General features: G+C 33.5%; 1 protein-coding gene across 1 annotated transcript in view; it reads right to left on the bottom strand.

The window, feature by feature from the left end:
* Positions 1–16,447, bottom strand: part of OPCML (opioid binding protein/cell adhesion molecule like) — a 493,175-nt gene that overhangs the window by 343,648 nt on the left and 133,080 nt on the right. The gene's annotated exons all lie outside the window — the stretch shown is intronic.

Here is a 16,447-nt window from a genome sequence, read left to right as displayed (position 1 = left end):
AAAGAAAGAAAGAAAGAAAGAAAGAAAGAAAGAAAGAAAGAAAGAAAAAGAAAGGAAGGAAGGAAGGAAGGAAGAAAGCCAGCCAGCCAGGAATGAAAGGGGGCAGGAAGGATGGATGGAAGGAAGGAAGGAAGGAAGGAAGGAAGGAAGGAAGGAAGGAAGGAATTTAACCAAGAGTGAAAAACAGAATCCAGGAAACAATGGTCAAAAATAATTCATAAATGCTGACATCTATTAGTAACAGCTAACTATAAAAAAAGGATGGTAAGAATCAAAATAGTCTGTGGTCCTAATTTGTTTACAGAAAGAATGGAGACATCAACTAACTTTAAAATTTAAATCAAAGAGCTACATTACCATTTAATATTATTAAAAATAATATTTGATATAATACAAATAATACATTATAAGTTAAAAAAAAAAAGAAGATAGCAGGAGGGGAAGAATGAAGGGGGGAATCAGAGAGGGAGATGAACCATGAGAGACGATGGACTCTGAAAAACAAACTGAGGCTTCTAGAGGGGAGGGTGGTAGGAGGATGGGTTAGCCTGGCGATGGGTATTAAAGAGGGCACATTCTGCATGGAGCAGTGGGTGTTATACACAAACAATGAATCATGGAACACTACATCAAAAACTAATGATGTAATGTATGGTGATTAACATAACATAATAATAAAAAAATACTATATATCTACATTTATATATACTTATGACCTAGAATGTGGTTAGTTTTCTTTAAATGCATTAGATATGCTTGAAAAGAATATGTATCCTCTACATCTGGGGTAAAATATTTTATATATGTTCATTAGAAAAAATTTTACACAACACACACACACACACCCATCAATATGCTATTTACACAAAATGTATATGGAATAGAGATCTTAAAGTTGAAAGAAAAAAATATGGCAAGAGTCAATAATTTGAAAGGGTATTGGTACAGCAACCACAATATAATTTAAATAACTAAAGCAGCTTAAAAAACTAACATTTTTAATTTTTATTTTAATTCCAGGATAGGTAACACACAGTGTTATATTAGTTTCAGGTGTATAATATGGTAATTCAGCAATTCTATATATTACTCAGTGCTCATCATAAATGTACTCTTAATCCCCTTCACCTATTTCACCAATCCCCTACCTACCTGCCCTCTGACAACCACCAGTTTGTTCTCTATGGTTAAGAGTCTGGTTTTTGTTTTGTTTTGTTATGGGGTTTTTTGGTCTCTTTTTTTTGTTCATTTGTTTCATTTCTGAAATTTCACATGTGAGTGAAATCATGTGGTATTTATCTTCCTCTGACTGACTTATTTCACTTACATTATACTCTTTTTACCCATCCATGCTGTTGCAAATGGCAAGATTTCATTCTTTTTCATGGCTGAGTAATATTCTAGCATATATACGTGTGTGTGTGTGTGCCACATCTTCTTTATCCATTCATCAATCAATGGACACTTGGGCTACTTCCATATCTTGGCTAATGTGGCTATAAACATACGAGTGCATGTATCCCTTTGAATTAGCATTTTTTGTATTCTTTGGGTAAATAGTAGTGTGATTGCTGGATCCTAGGATAGTTCTATTTTTAACTTTTTGAGGAACTTGCATACTGTTTTCCATAGTGGCTGCACCAGTTTGCATTCCCACCAACAGTGCACAAGGGTTCCTTTTTCTCCACATCCTCACCAACACCTGTTTCTTTTGCTGTTGATTTTAGCCTTTCTGACAGGTGTGAGGTGATATCTCATTGTAGTTTTGATTTGCATTTCCCTGATGATCAGTGATGTTGAGCATCTTCTCATGTGTCTGTTAGCCATCTGTATGTTTTCTTTGGAGAAATGTCTATTTATGTCTTCTGCCCATTTTTTAATTGGAATATTTGTTTTTTCAGTGTTCAGTTTTATAAGTTCTTTATATATTTTGTATACTAACCATTTAACAGATATGTCATTTGCAAATATCTTCTCCCATTCAGTAGACTGTCTTTTAGTTTTATTGATTGTTTCCTTTGCTGTGTGGAAGCTTTTATTTTGTTTTAGTCCCAGTAGTTTATTTTTGCTTTTATTTCCCTTACCTCAGGAAACACATCTAGAAAAATGTTGCTACAGCCAATGTCAGAGAAATTACTGCCTGTGTTCTCTCTGCTAGGATTTCTATGGGTTCAGGTCTCACGTTTATGTCTTTAATCCATTTTGAGTTTATTTTTGTGATGGTGTAAAAAAGTGGTCCAGTTTCATTCTTTTGCATGTAGCTGTCCAATTTTCCCAATATTATTTGTTGAAGAGACTGTCTTTTTCCCCTTGTATATTCTTGCCTCATTTGTTAAAAATTAATTGGCCGTAAAATCATGAGTTTATTTCTGGGCTCTCTATTCTGTTCTATTGATCTATGTGTCTATTTTTGTGTTTTTATTACCATAGCTTTGTAGTATATCTTGAAATCTGGAATTGTGATACCTTTAGCTTTGTTCCTTTTTTTTTTTTTCAAGATTGCTCTGGCTATTTGGGTTCGTTTGTGACTCCATTCAAATCTTAGGATTATGTATTCCAGTTCTGTGAAAAATGCTGTTGGTATTTTGATAGGGATTGGCTTATTCTGTAGACTGTTTTGGGTATTATGGGCATTTTAACACTGTTTCTTATTCCAATTCATGAGCATGGAATATCTTTCTATTTCTTTGTTTCATCTTCAATTTCTCTTATCAATATTTTATAATTGTCAGAGTCTAGGTCTTTCAACTCTCTGTTTAGGTTTATTCCTAGTTATCTTATTTTTGGTGCAGTTGTAAATGGGATTGTTTTCTTAATTTCTCTTTCTGCTATTTCATTGTGTCTGGAAATGCAATGGATTTCTGTATATTGATTTTGTATCCTGTGACCTTACTGAATTCATTTATCAGTTCTAGTTTGTGTGTGTGTGTGTGTGTGTGTGTGGAGTCTTTAGGGTTTATTATATATAGTATTTTTTCATCTGCAAATAGTGAAAGTTTTACTTCTTCCTTACTGATTTGGATGCCTTTTGTATCTTTTTGTTGTCTGATTGCTGTGGTTGAAACTTCCAGTACTGTGTTGAATTAAATTGGTGAGAGTTCTCTCAACTCCAGGAAACAAATTGAGGGTTCTAGAAGGGAGGGGAATGGCGGGATGGGGTAGCTGGGTGATAGGCATTAAGGAGGGCATGTGTTGTGATGAGCACTGGGTGTTATATGCAACTGAGGAATCATTGAACACTACAGGAAAAACTAATGATGTACTATATGTTGGTTAACTGAACATAATGAAAAAATAAATAAACACAGGCAATTTATGTATAAAAAAATAAAATAAACACACATAATTTTTGTATTTAAAAAAGTGGTGAGAGTTGACATCCTTGTCTTGTTGCTGATCTTAGGGGAAAAGCTTTCAGTTTTTCACCATTCAGTATAATGTTAGCTGTGGGTTTGTCATACATGGCCTTTATTATGTTGAAGTATGTGCCCTATAAACCTATTTTATTGAAGGTTTTTATCATGAATGGATGTTGTACTTTGTCAAATGCTATTTCTGCATCTATAGAAAAAATCATATGGTTTTTATCCTTTCTCTTGCTGATGTAGTGTATCATGTTGATTGATTTGCAAATATTGAACCATACTTGCATCCCAGGAACAAATCTCTCTTGATCAAGATGAATGATTTTTTAATTTATTGTTGGATTTTGTTAATATGTTGTTGAGAATTTTTGCATCTAGGTTCATCAGAGATATTGGCCTGTAATTCTCTTTTTCTGTAGTGTCTTTATCTGGTTTTGGTATCAGGGTAATGCTGCCTTCATAGAATGAATTTGGAGGACTTGCTTCCTCTTCTATTTTTTGGAATAGTTTTCGAAGAATAGGTATTGATTCTTTAAATGTTGGCCAAATTCACCTGTGAAGCCATCTGGTCCTGGACTTTAGTTTGTTGAGAATTTTTTGATTACTGATTCAATTTCATTGCTGGTAACTAGTCTGTTCAAATTTTCTATTTATTCCTGATTCACTTATGGGAGGTTATGTTCCTAGGAATTTATCCATTTCTTCTAGGTAGTCCAATTTGTTGGCATATAATTTTCCATAATATTCTCTTATAATCCTTTGTATTTCTGTGCTGTCAGTTGTTATTTCTCCTCTTTCATTTCTGATTTTGTTTGAATCCTTTCTCTCTCTCTCTCTCTTTTTTTTTAAGACACATGCAGATTGAAAGTGAAGGGCTGGGAAAAGCATTTATCATGCAAATGGAAGTGAAAAGAAAACCTGGGTAGCAATACTAATATTGGATGAAATAGACTTTAAAACAAAGACTGTAACAAGAGACAAAGAAAGACACTACAAAATCATAAGGGGAAAAATCCAATAAGAAGATATAGCAATTGAAAAAAAAAAAAGAAGAAATAGCAATTGTAAATATTTATGCACCCAATATGGGAGCACCCAAGTACATAAAGTTAATAACAAACATAAATAATAATATAATAATAGTAGGAGACTTTATCATCCCTCTTACATCAATGGATAGGTCATTCAAACAGAAAATCAACAAGGAAATTGTGGCTTTGAATGATACATTGGACCAGATGGATATATGCAGAACAAATATATGCAGAACATTACATTCTAAAACACCAGAATACACATTGTTTTCAAGTGCACATGGCACATTCTCTAGACTAAATCACATATTAGGCAACAAAACAAGTCTCAACAAATTAAAAAAGATTGAAGTTGTACCACACATCTTTTCCTACCACAATGCTATGAAACTAGAAATCAACCACAAGAAAAAATATAGAAAGAACACAAATACTTGGATGTTAAATAACATGCTATTAAACAATGAATAGGTCAACAAAGAAATCAAAGAGGAAATCAAAAAATACATGGAGAGAAATAAAAATGAAAACTCACAGGTCCAAAATCTTTAGGATGTAGCAAAAGCTGTTATATGAGGGAGGTGTATAGCAATACAGGCCTACGTTGAGAAATAAGAAAAATCTCAAATAAACAAACTAACCTTACACCTAAAGGAGGGAGAACAACAAACAAAACCCCAAACCAAGTAGAAGGAAGGAAATAATAAAGATTGGAACAGAAATAAATGAAATAGAAAATAAGCAAACAAAAAACACAAAAAACAATAGAACAGATCAATGCAACTAGAAGCAGGATCTTTGAAGAGATCAACAAAGTTGATAAACCTTTAGCCAGACTCACAAGTAACATTTTTGAGTGTTGGCTATGTGTCAGACATCATACTAAGCCCAGTAACTAACTCATTAACTCAAGACAATATTATGAGGTACATTCTACCAGAATTACAGTTACAGTGTAACTGAAAAGGCTCCAAATTGTAGTGTACGTTTTTAGTACATATCTCCCAGAAACCATGACGTCAACTAGACTAAATATAATGAGCAAGTTTGACCAAATAAACATATCTAAAACCCTGCACTGCAAAATTTAAAGACTGCATACTCTCTTCAAGCATGTCTCATATGTTTAAAAATACCACATTCTAAGACTTAAGCTTAATCTGAAAAAATTATCATAGAATCCCTATCACAGAGAATATATAGCATTAAAAAGTGAAATAAAATTGTTAGGCAGGGGTGCCTGTGTGGCTCAGTCGTTAAGCGTCTGCCTTCGGCTCAGGTCATGATCCCAGGGTCCTGGGATCAAGCCCCACATCGGGCTCCCTGCTTGGCAGAGAACCTACTTCTCCCTCTCCCACTGCCCCTGCTTGTGCTCCCTCTCTCACTGTCTCTCTCTCTGTCAAATAAATAAATAAAATCTTAAAAAAATTTGTTAGGCAATCACTAAAAGTTGGCATGGAATATTAACCACAGGCTAATGACCCATTGATCCAAAAGATTATTTTTTTAAAAGTTTATAATAAAAATTATAAAATATATAGACCCAAATGACAATGGAAATGAAACATATAAAACTGAGTACCATATAAAAGGAAATGTGTAGGCTTGATCGTATACATTACGAAAAAAGAAAGAAAATTAATCATCTAAATGTTCAATTCAAAATATTAGAAAATAACAATAAAGAAAATTGAAAAAAAAGAAATAAAAGTAAGAATGTTATCTATTTATGTTATTTATATTGTGAATATATATTAAAATTATTGTAAATTTACTCATATTTATATAATGTAATGTAATTTATTTATAGAAGTATTATATAATTATATTTATAATAAATAATGAAATAGAGGACCAATGAAACTATTTCTTTGAAGAGAATAATAAAAAAAGACATCTTTTTTCAAGATTGATCAAGGATAAAGGTAAAATGAAAGTAAGCAAATCAGTAATAAAAGATTGTCTATACTAGAAAGTTAATATCAATTGTTTAAAACATAAGAAAATGTCATGATTGGCTTAATGCCTATGATGCAAAACATATATGAAATGAGTAAATTGTATGTAAATATTAAATGATTAATACTGACTCAAAGAGAACTAAAAAAAAAACTCGATTAGACTTAGCAGTAAAATGTTCAAACAAAAGACTTTTTTTTTTTTTTTTTTTCAAAATAAAGCACCAGATGGTTTGACTCATGGGCTTTAGGAACTCTTCAAACATCAATAACTTCTATGTAATACAAGTTCTTCCAGCTGATGACAAAGGACCCACACATTACATGTAGGTAGTTGTCATAGTCAGCCTTTAAGATGAGCCAATGTTTCTCATCTCCTGGTGTTCAGGCCCCTCTCATGTTCAATCATGTTTGGTCTATGACCACGCAAAAACTGTGGAAGTGTCACTCTATGACTTCTTAGGTAGGTCATAAACACTCTTTACTTTCTGCCTTGAATTAATCTTCTGGTGGAAGCCAAAACCTATACCATGAGAACACACAAGCAACTCTGAGACCCATGTAGAGTACTGAAGCTTCTTGCCAACATCCAGCACCAATTTGCCAGCCATGAGAGTAGACTCTCCAATCCCATTCAAGCCTTCGCATGACTGCAGCCCCAACCAACATCTTGACTGCAACCTTGTAAGAGGCTGCAAAGGAAGCTGATAGACAGCAGTGGTCAACTAATTCACTAGTATATACTTGACACCCAAACTCATAAAGAACAATACAGAGAAAGAAAACATACAGGTCAAATTTACAAACAAAAGTGGAAGAATCTTGAGTATCAGCACATCAGATCCAGCAATCTATGTGTATAAACATGTGTGCATGTATGTATAAATAAAATCAGACATACATAAAATAGAGTTTATTTTGGGAATGCAAGATAATTTAATAGTAGAAAATCTTTTAATATATTTCACCATATTCAGATAGTTATGGAAAAAAACCATAACTTCAAGAGACACAGAAAAAGAATTTTATAAATAAAATTCTTAATAAAAATAAATATCAATTGTTGATTAAAAAGAAAAAAATTCTTTAGCAATCTAGAAATATAAAGGTCATCCTTAAATAATTCTCCACTTCCAATAAAAGCACCTCTGTCAAGAATCTACAGTAAATATAGTCCTTGGCAGTAAAACATTAAAAGCGTTTCTTCAAAGTAAGGTACAAGATAACTATAATTGCCATCACTTCTATCATGCAACATTTTACTTAAGTATAAAGGTTATACAATACAAACACCCAAAGAAATGGACTTTTAAGGATATTTTAAATGAAACTGTCATTATTTATAGAATATGATTAATGATGTGAAGTATCTCCGAGAACGTATGAGAGTTAACTTTATGTGTCAATTTGACTAGCTTGCAATACCCAGATATTTGATCAGGTAATATTCTAGATGTTTCTGGGAAGCTAATTTTTTGAAGCGGTTAACATTTAAATCCACAGATTCTGAATATAGCAGATTGCCCTCCATGACGAGGGTGCGCATCTAATCAGTTGAAGACCTTTAAACAAGACTGATCTCCCCTGAAGAATAGAGGCTACTGACAGCACCCTGCCTTTGGACCCAAAATGCGACTGCTTGGGTCTCCAGCTTCCTGGCCCACCCTGGATATTTTGGACTTCACATGAGGCAAATCTTTAAAAGCAATCTCTTTCTTTCTCTCTCTCTCTTTTTCTCTCTCTTTCTCTCTGGGTGTGTGTGTGTGTACATATTATTAGTTTTGTTTCTCTGGAGAACCCTAATATAACATACACACTATTAGACTTAATACAATTTAAAAGATTAAAGAATGCAAAATCAAGTACACAAAATGATGGTGTTCCTATACACAGCAAAAATGCATTAAAAATATAATTTCATTTAGATGATATGTGACACATATAAAATCCCCTTTTAAATTGGTAGTAAAGAATAAAGGTGTTTAAGAATAATGCTACAAAAGATAAGGAAAACACTGCTGCTAAAAACATTTTTAAAAATTTTTTAAAGACTTTATTTATTTGAGAGAGAGAAGAGAGAGCATGAGCAAGGGAAAGGGGCAGAGGGACAGGCAGAGAAAAAATCCCAAGCAGACTCTATGCTGAGTGCAGAGCCCTATACAGGGCTCCATCCCAGGACCTTGAGATCATGACCTGAGCCAAAATCAAGGGTCAGATACTTAATCGACTGAGCCACCAGGCACCCATAAAAAACACTTTTTGAATGAGCATAAAAAAGAAAAGTTATACTCTATTAATTAATTGGAAGACTTAAGATCTCTAAGATATCATTTCTCCCAAAATTAGTTTATAATATCATGGAGTCCGGTAGGCTAGAGAATTTAATAAGCAGATTCTGAAATTCATATGGAAAATCTAGCAAATGATTGAACCTGCAGAAGGGTTCATGGGAACCTTTGATTTCTAGCCAAGTTGGACAACTGTTGTAGTTAACCCAAGGGACAACTGCAATTCCTGCTTCAGGGGATGGCAATCTTATAGGACTAAGCCCTTAGGCTGTGGGGTCTATATTAACTCTAGGCAGTTCAAGTCAGAATTGAGTTAAATTATAAGATACCCAGCTGGTGTTAGGAGAATTGGTTGGTGTGGGGAAAAACATCTGGCATCATAAATGTTCTAGGAAATGCTGGGTGTGAGTAGAGTGGTCAGTAGAGAGAGAAACTAAGTTTTCCTTTCACTACTCAATGTCATGAAGATTTATTCCTGTATTTTCTTCTCTGAGTTTTATAGTTTTTGCTACTACATACAGCCTATGATCCATTTTTTTATGTATGGTGTTGGGAAGTGTTTCAATTTCATTATTTGCATAGGCAGTGATCTCTGCCCCATTTGTTGTAAAGATTATTTTTCCCCCTTGAATTGTCTTGGCAACCTTGTCAAAAACCATTGACTACAAATGTGAAGATTTATTTCTGGACTCTCAATTCTATTCCACTGATCTTCGTCTATCCTCAAACTGGCATTACATTTTCTCGACTGCTACAGCTTTGTACTAAGTTCTAAAATTGGAAATTGTGATTCCTCTAACTTTGTTACTTTTAAAGATTGTTTTGGCTAATCTGGGCCCTTATATTTCCCTATTAACTTCATCCTTAGGTTATCCAATTCAGAGAAGTCCACTGAGGTTTTGATAAGAATTGTGTTCAATCTATTGATCAATTTGGAAGGTATTGTCTTAGCAATATTAAGTTTTCCAGTCCATGGGCATTGGGAACACTGGGCATCTCTCAATTTATTTAGGTCTTTCTTGATTTCTTTCAATAATATTTTATAGTTATCAGAGTATAAGTTTTACAATTATTTTGATAATTTTTCCTAAGTAATTCTTTTTAATGTTATTATATATGGAACTGTTTTTCTTAATTTCATTTTTGAATTGTTCATTGATAGTGTACAGAAATACAATTGATTTTTTGTAGAGTGATTTATCCTGCAATCTTGCTTAACTCTTTCAGTAGTTGTAATAGAGTTGTGGTGGATTCTTTAGGTTTTTCTATATACAAAATCATGTAATATATAAATAAGGTATTGTTTTACTTATCCCTTTCTAATCTGAATGCCTTTGTTTTTCTTGACTAATTTACCTAACTGGAACGCACAGTACAATGTTGAATAAAGGTGGTAAGAATGGACATCTTTGCCTTGTTTCTAATTTAAAGGAATAGCCTTCAGCCTTTTGCCATTTAATATAATGTGAACTGAGGGTTTTCCATAGATGGGCTTTATCACATTGAGAAATTCCCTTCTATTCTCATTTCTTGCTTGTTTTTATCAAAAAAAGTGGTGTTGGATTTTGTCAAATGTTTTTCTGTATCAACAGGATGATTATGTGTTTTTTGCCCATTATTCCATTAACAAAATGGCTTATATGAGTTGATTTCCTGATGTTAAATTTTACATTCTTGGTCATGGTGTATCTTTTTTTATATATCACTGCATTTGGTTTGCTTGTATTTTGTTGAGAATTTTTGAATCTCTATTCTAAGAGATACTGCTCTGTCATTTTCTTTCATAGTTTCTGTTTTTGGTATCAGAGTAATATTGACATCATAAAATTAATTGTAAAGTATTTCCCGATATTCCATTTTTTGGAAAAGTTTGTGAAGAATTGATGTTATTTCTTCTTTATTTGTTTGGTAGAATTCGCCAGTGAAGCCATTTGGACCTGGGCTTTTCTCTGTGGATAGTTTTTTGATTACTAATTCCACTTATTAACTTGTTATGGGTTTAGTCAGATTTTCAATTTCTTCTTGAGTTAATTTTAGCAGTGCACATCTTTCTTAGAGTTTGTCTATTTAATGTGAGTTCTCTCATTTGTAGACATACAGTTGTTCCTCATATTCCCTTATCATCCTTTTTTATTTCTGTAAGGTGAGTAGTGATGTGCCCTCTTTCATTTCTGATTTTAGTAATTCAAGTCTTCTCTCTCTTTCTCTTGATTAGTCTAGCTAAAGAATTGTCAATTTTATGATATGTGATAGTGATCTATGGGGACAGAGGGTAGCTACACTTGTGGTGAACACAGCATAACATATAAACTAAATTGTCGAATCACTAAATTGTACACCTGAAACTCATGTAACATTACGCTCAGATTTAATTATACTCAAATTAAAATAAAAATGATTTGTCAATTTTGTTGACCTTCTAAAAGAACCAACTGGTAGTTCTGCTTTAGAGTGATTTTTGACACAGACTTTCATTTGATCTTTTTTATAATACAACTGAGAAAAGTCCCAAAGATTCATGCTTATAGAGAGAATGAGGTTTTCCAGAATGAAAATACCAGTTCTCTTTCACTGTTGTTATATACCAGAATAAGATATCATCAGTTCCTAGTATAATCAAATGTGAGGAACACAAATTAAGTCATTTTGTTCCATAATCTTAAGAAACTTTCCAATCCAAATAAATAAATTGCATTGAATATGAGCAGTTAAGAAAATTCTGATATTATAATTTGAAACTATTTTAGAGACAAATAACTTTGTCTTATGTTTTTTCTTTTTCTTGTGTTTAAAGTAGATGCTGTCATCTCCCATATTTAAGTATTAGCCTATCTTCTGAGCTCTAGACTCATTAATTCAAGGAATATTTATTGTGAGCTATTATGTGCCACACATGATTCTATATGCTTGCTATACAGAACAGATGATGTTCCTACCCTTAAATAATTACATTTTGTACTAAATCAAATTTCCAACTTTGGGAACTCCCCATCAATATTTCTAAGGCATTTCAAAAGTAACATCCCCCTCCCCCAAATCTAACATTTCCAAATGCCACTCTTGATTTCTCTCTCTACAAATATGTCACCTCCCCACCACCACCCATGCCACCCTTCAACCAAGTCTTCACCATCTCAATAAATAGCACCACCAATCACCAAATTCAAGCCAAATCCTAGAAGCTGTTCTTGATTACTGTCTTTTCCTCATGACCAGCAGAAAATTTGCTTCTGACTCAAATCTATATCTGGAATCAGTCCACTCTCTCCACCTTCACTAGTCCAAATCATCATGGTCTCTGAGTTCTTTTTCCCTCTTTTCCAATCCATTCTCTACCTAGAATCCAAAGTGATCTTTACTCAATGTAAACTAGATCATATCACCCCTCCCCCTCTTAAAGCCTTTCCATGGTGTCCTATTATATGTAAAATTAATCCTAAAGTCTATGATATGGGTGCCCAGTCCTTTTTTTACCTTTCTGGCTTCATCATGAGCCACTCCCCTACATACTCAATATGATCTATGCTCACTAGTTTTCTGGTACTCAGTGAACATTTGCTCAAGGAATGAATGAAGAATTGATCTTTAAGGATTTCTTACTAATAAGCTTTTTGTGATCCAATTATTTCTTAATTAACTCCCTATTATAGAGGTTTTCTGAATTGTATATCCTGAACATAACAAAAACCAACAGCATAAAATAAATAGGAATTTAAAATATACCCCACAAATTAGATTTTTCTCAATGTCAGAATATGTGGTTTCAATGAAGCGTCTACTCTCCTACCCTGAGTACTAGCATAGAGCATTGAGTCAAAGGCATTTCAGAGATTAAACTTTCTCCTGGTTCCAGAAACATATTAGAGCAAAGATGCTCAGTTCCATCTAGAAAGAAAGTCTTATTTCCACATGTAGATGGGGTAGTGGAGAGAGTGGTCTTTGAAGCAATATATTGTGCCACCCCCCACCTTCTTTTGCTAGGTGAATGCCTTTTCTTCCTAGGACTTAGATTTGACTTAGAATTAAAGGGAGAAAACAAGAACCATAGCTTCTTTCTTCATATGATCAGAACTGCTTGATAGAAGGTCTTTAACAAGCTCCCACTATGACAAGCTGCTATTGTTTTCATGTTTTGGAATGGCTTAATCCTATACATGATAGCATCCTCAAACAGCAAGTGCATTAAGCTGTGACAGCTCTCCACTGACCTAAGCAATTGCATTAGGAAGATGCCATTAGCAGCTCCCTCTCTTCATCTGTTCTCCCCTCCTCCCCCCTACCAGTAAAAGCTATGCTCAATACTACTATTAAATTACCCTTAGAAATACGCTCCTCAAAAAAAAAAAGAAAAATCAATGCATATGTGTTTTAACACTTGTCACAGATAGATCAAACGACCAATCCAACATATATTATTCCACCTAAAGGTTTACATTTTAAACTAGGTTCTTTGGGTGGCACATTTATGAGCTCACAACTAAACTAAGATAAATAAAAGCAATGGGTGGTAGTGTGGAAGAGAATAAGAATGAATCTCACTCTTATTCCAAGCACTTTTTCTGTATTTATGTAGTATTTAATGGTGAATACAGAACAACCTGGTACATGGTAGCAGGGAGCCAAAGCCCTAGAGCCCAAACTTGCTATGATTCAACTTATTATACTCATCTTTTACTAATGAATTTAAATATACTTCTTATTCTGATCATTTCCCCTTGTTTAATCATGACCCACTTTCTATCAAAAGGCAGCATGGTACAGTTACTAAGGTGTAGGAGCAAAAAAACCAATGCATGACTCAATAACTTTGTAGCTGTATGAATTTACTTAATCTCTCTGTGCTTCAATTTCTTAACATACAAATAGGGACGAGATCAGTACCTCACTTAGAGAGTTGTAAGGATTAAATGAGTTTAATAAGCAAGGCATTCAAAACAATGGCTGGCATATTATAAGCCATGTTAACCGTTATTTTTCAGTATGTTTATTAAGAAGAAAATTTACCATTCCTGATAAGGATACTTGATAACAGTTATGTAATTAATTTCCACTTCCAGCCATAGTGGAGTAAATGCATTAGACCAACCCTATGGTAATAAATAGTTATAAAATATATGATACAGCTCTTTTCAGATAATGAATAGCAGGAAGCACAAGACTGCAATGGCTCTGAGGTGAGTGCCCAGGTTTCTATCTCAAGACAAATTCTCAACCACACTGTAGACAGTTAGTGTCACAGCAGAGTACTGTTTTCCTGCTAAGCTGAAGTGGCAGAGATCATAGTCAGGGAAGCTGAAGATGTTGGGGTCTACAGGGTAAGAAATTGGAGAGGAGTACCCTGTGCCAAAAAGCAGCCTCAGAAGTCACTTGGGGAGACCCCTACAAATCTGAGGCTGAGGGAGTCACTGACTGGGCAAGATAGAGGTTTGCCAGATGACAGCTGCTGTGGAATTAAGAACACAACATAGGTACCACAGGCACTGCTGGGTGGAGGGTGGAGGGAGGCAGGGAAGCCATGTCCAGGGATTTTGGAGTTTGGACCCTGCTAGAAGGATGAGATCTACTCTTCAACACACCGGGTTCCAGCTGAAACATCAAAGGGGTGGCCCTGAGGACTAAGAAACACAAACAGAGCAAGACCTACTTTAGATCCTCTCAGCAAAGCCTAAAATGAAGCCCTAACAAGATCCAAAGTGGATACAGAGTTTGGAGGCTGAGATTTGGCAAGTTAGCTCAATGCTGTCAAGCCAGTGATTGAACTGCCTGCTAAAATGAGAATCAATACTTCCAATATTCAATCAAAAGTCAATATTTATAAAAAGAAAGTAAAAAATAAGACTTATACTTAAGAATAAAAGCAGCCAATAGAAACTGAACCCAAGATACCCAGATGTTGGGCTTAGCAGATATACTTAATGCAATTATCATAAATACGTTCAAAGAATTAAAAAAGATGTGTTCACAGAAATATAGGAAAATGTGTTCTAAATGAGTAAGCAGATAATCTCAACACAGAAATGAAACCTATTGAAAAAAAAAAAGAACCAAATGTAAATTCTAGAACTGAAAAATAGACCACTAAAATGAAATTCACAGGATGGACTCAATAGCAGATCTATTAAAAAGTCAGTGAATTTGAAATCAGATAAATAGAAGTTATCCAATTTTAAGAACAGAAAGAGAAAAGATTTAATAAAAAGTAAATAGAGCCTCTGGGACACATAAAATACTATCAAATTGGCTAATTTATGTATAATTTGTGCCCCTCCCAAAAAAGGGAATGATAGTGGGCAGATGAATATTGGAAAATATAATGGCAGAGAACTCAAATTTTATTTTAAGAACTCCACCAATCTATAGATCTATAGATCCAAGAAGGTCAGCAAGCATCAGACAGGATAAATATAAAAATAGTACACCTAGGCACACCACAGTCACCTGCTGAAAATCAAAGAAAAAGAACACCTTAAATACAGGGAAGAAGAATAACAATACTCTGATTTATCATCAGAACAACAGACTATGGAAGACAATGGGATAGCCTCTCTGAATTGCTAAAAGAAACAAAAAGGCCAACCCAGAATTCCATTACCAGTGAAAATTTTACAAGCAATAGTGAAATAAAGAACTTTTCTATAAGTGAAAGCTTAGAAAATTTGTTGCCAGCAGATTTGCATTACAAGAAATGTTAAAAGATATTTTTCTATTCAAAAGAAAATGATACCAGATGGAAACTCAAACCTATAGACAGGAATGAAGAACACCAGCAATGGTAAATAAGTAAGTAAATATAAATGATTATGTTTACTTACTTCTCATATTTTACTTAAAAACACTGACTGTTTCAAGCAAAATAATAACAGTATCAGGTGGAGTTCAAAACATATGCAGAAGTAAAAGATATGACAATAATCACATAGAAACCAGGGGACAGGTAAATGAAGTAGACAATGGGAAGTGAGAATCAACGAGTGTCAGGAAAGAAGTGTATCAGATTAAGGATGCATCTTGTTAGTTATAGGAAAGTCACTAAAAATAATCATAATAAAAAGAGTTATAGCTATGAAATTAATAGAAGAAATAAACTGAAACTCTAAAAATACTGAATTAACATAAAAGAAGGCAAGGAAAAATAGTAAAAACAAAACAAAAAGTACAAATTTTTTAAAAATAGCAATATGGTAGACTTAAACTGAACCAAAACAATAATTATAGGAGATATAAATGGATTTAAAATCTCAATAGAAGACAGAGATTATCAGAATGAATAGAAAATTGAAGCCTAATGATAAGCTATCTACAAGAGATGCAATTTAAATAAAAAGATCTAGACAGGTTGCACATAAAAGGATGAAGAAAATACACCATAGAAACACTGACTGTAAATAAGCTGATAGGGTTACATTAATATCAGACAAATTAACATCAGTAAAATATACTATACATATATATATATAATATGCATATATATATATAATATAATACAGAGAAGGTAATGAGAAGATAAAATGAGAAATACTACATGATTAAAAAATTTACCTGAGGGGCAAACAAATCATAAATATGTATACACCCAATAACAGAGTACCAAAATTCATGCAACAAAAACTGACAAAATTGAAGGGAAAAATAGACAAATCCACAACAAGAGTTGGATATTTTAATTCCACTCACTCGGTAGTTGTTAGAAAAAAAAGCAGACACAAGATTCAAGAAAATAGAATTGCTAATGTTATTAAGCAACTTGATCTAACTGACATTTATAAACACTACACCCAACATGATAGAATGAATACACACAT

The sequence above is a fragment of the Neomonachus schauinslandi genome, chromosome 11 (genome assembly GCF_002201575.2).
Source record: "Neomonachus schauinslandi chromosome 11, ASM220157v2, whole genome shotgun sequence".
Classification (NCBI taxonomy): domain Eukaryota; kingdom Metazoa; phylum Chordata; class Mammalia; order Carnivora; family Phocidae; genus Neomonachus; species Neomonachus schauinslandi.
This window is presented reverse-complemented; position numbering and strand designations above follow the sequence as displayed.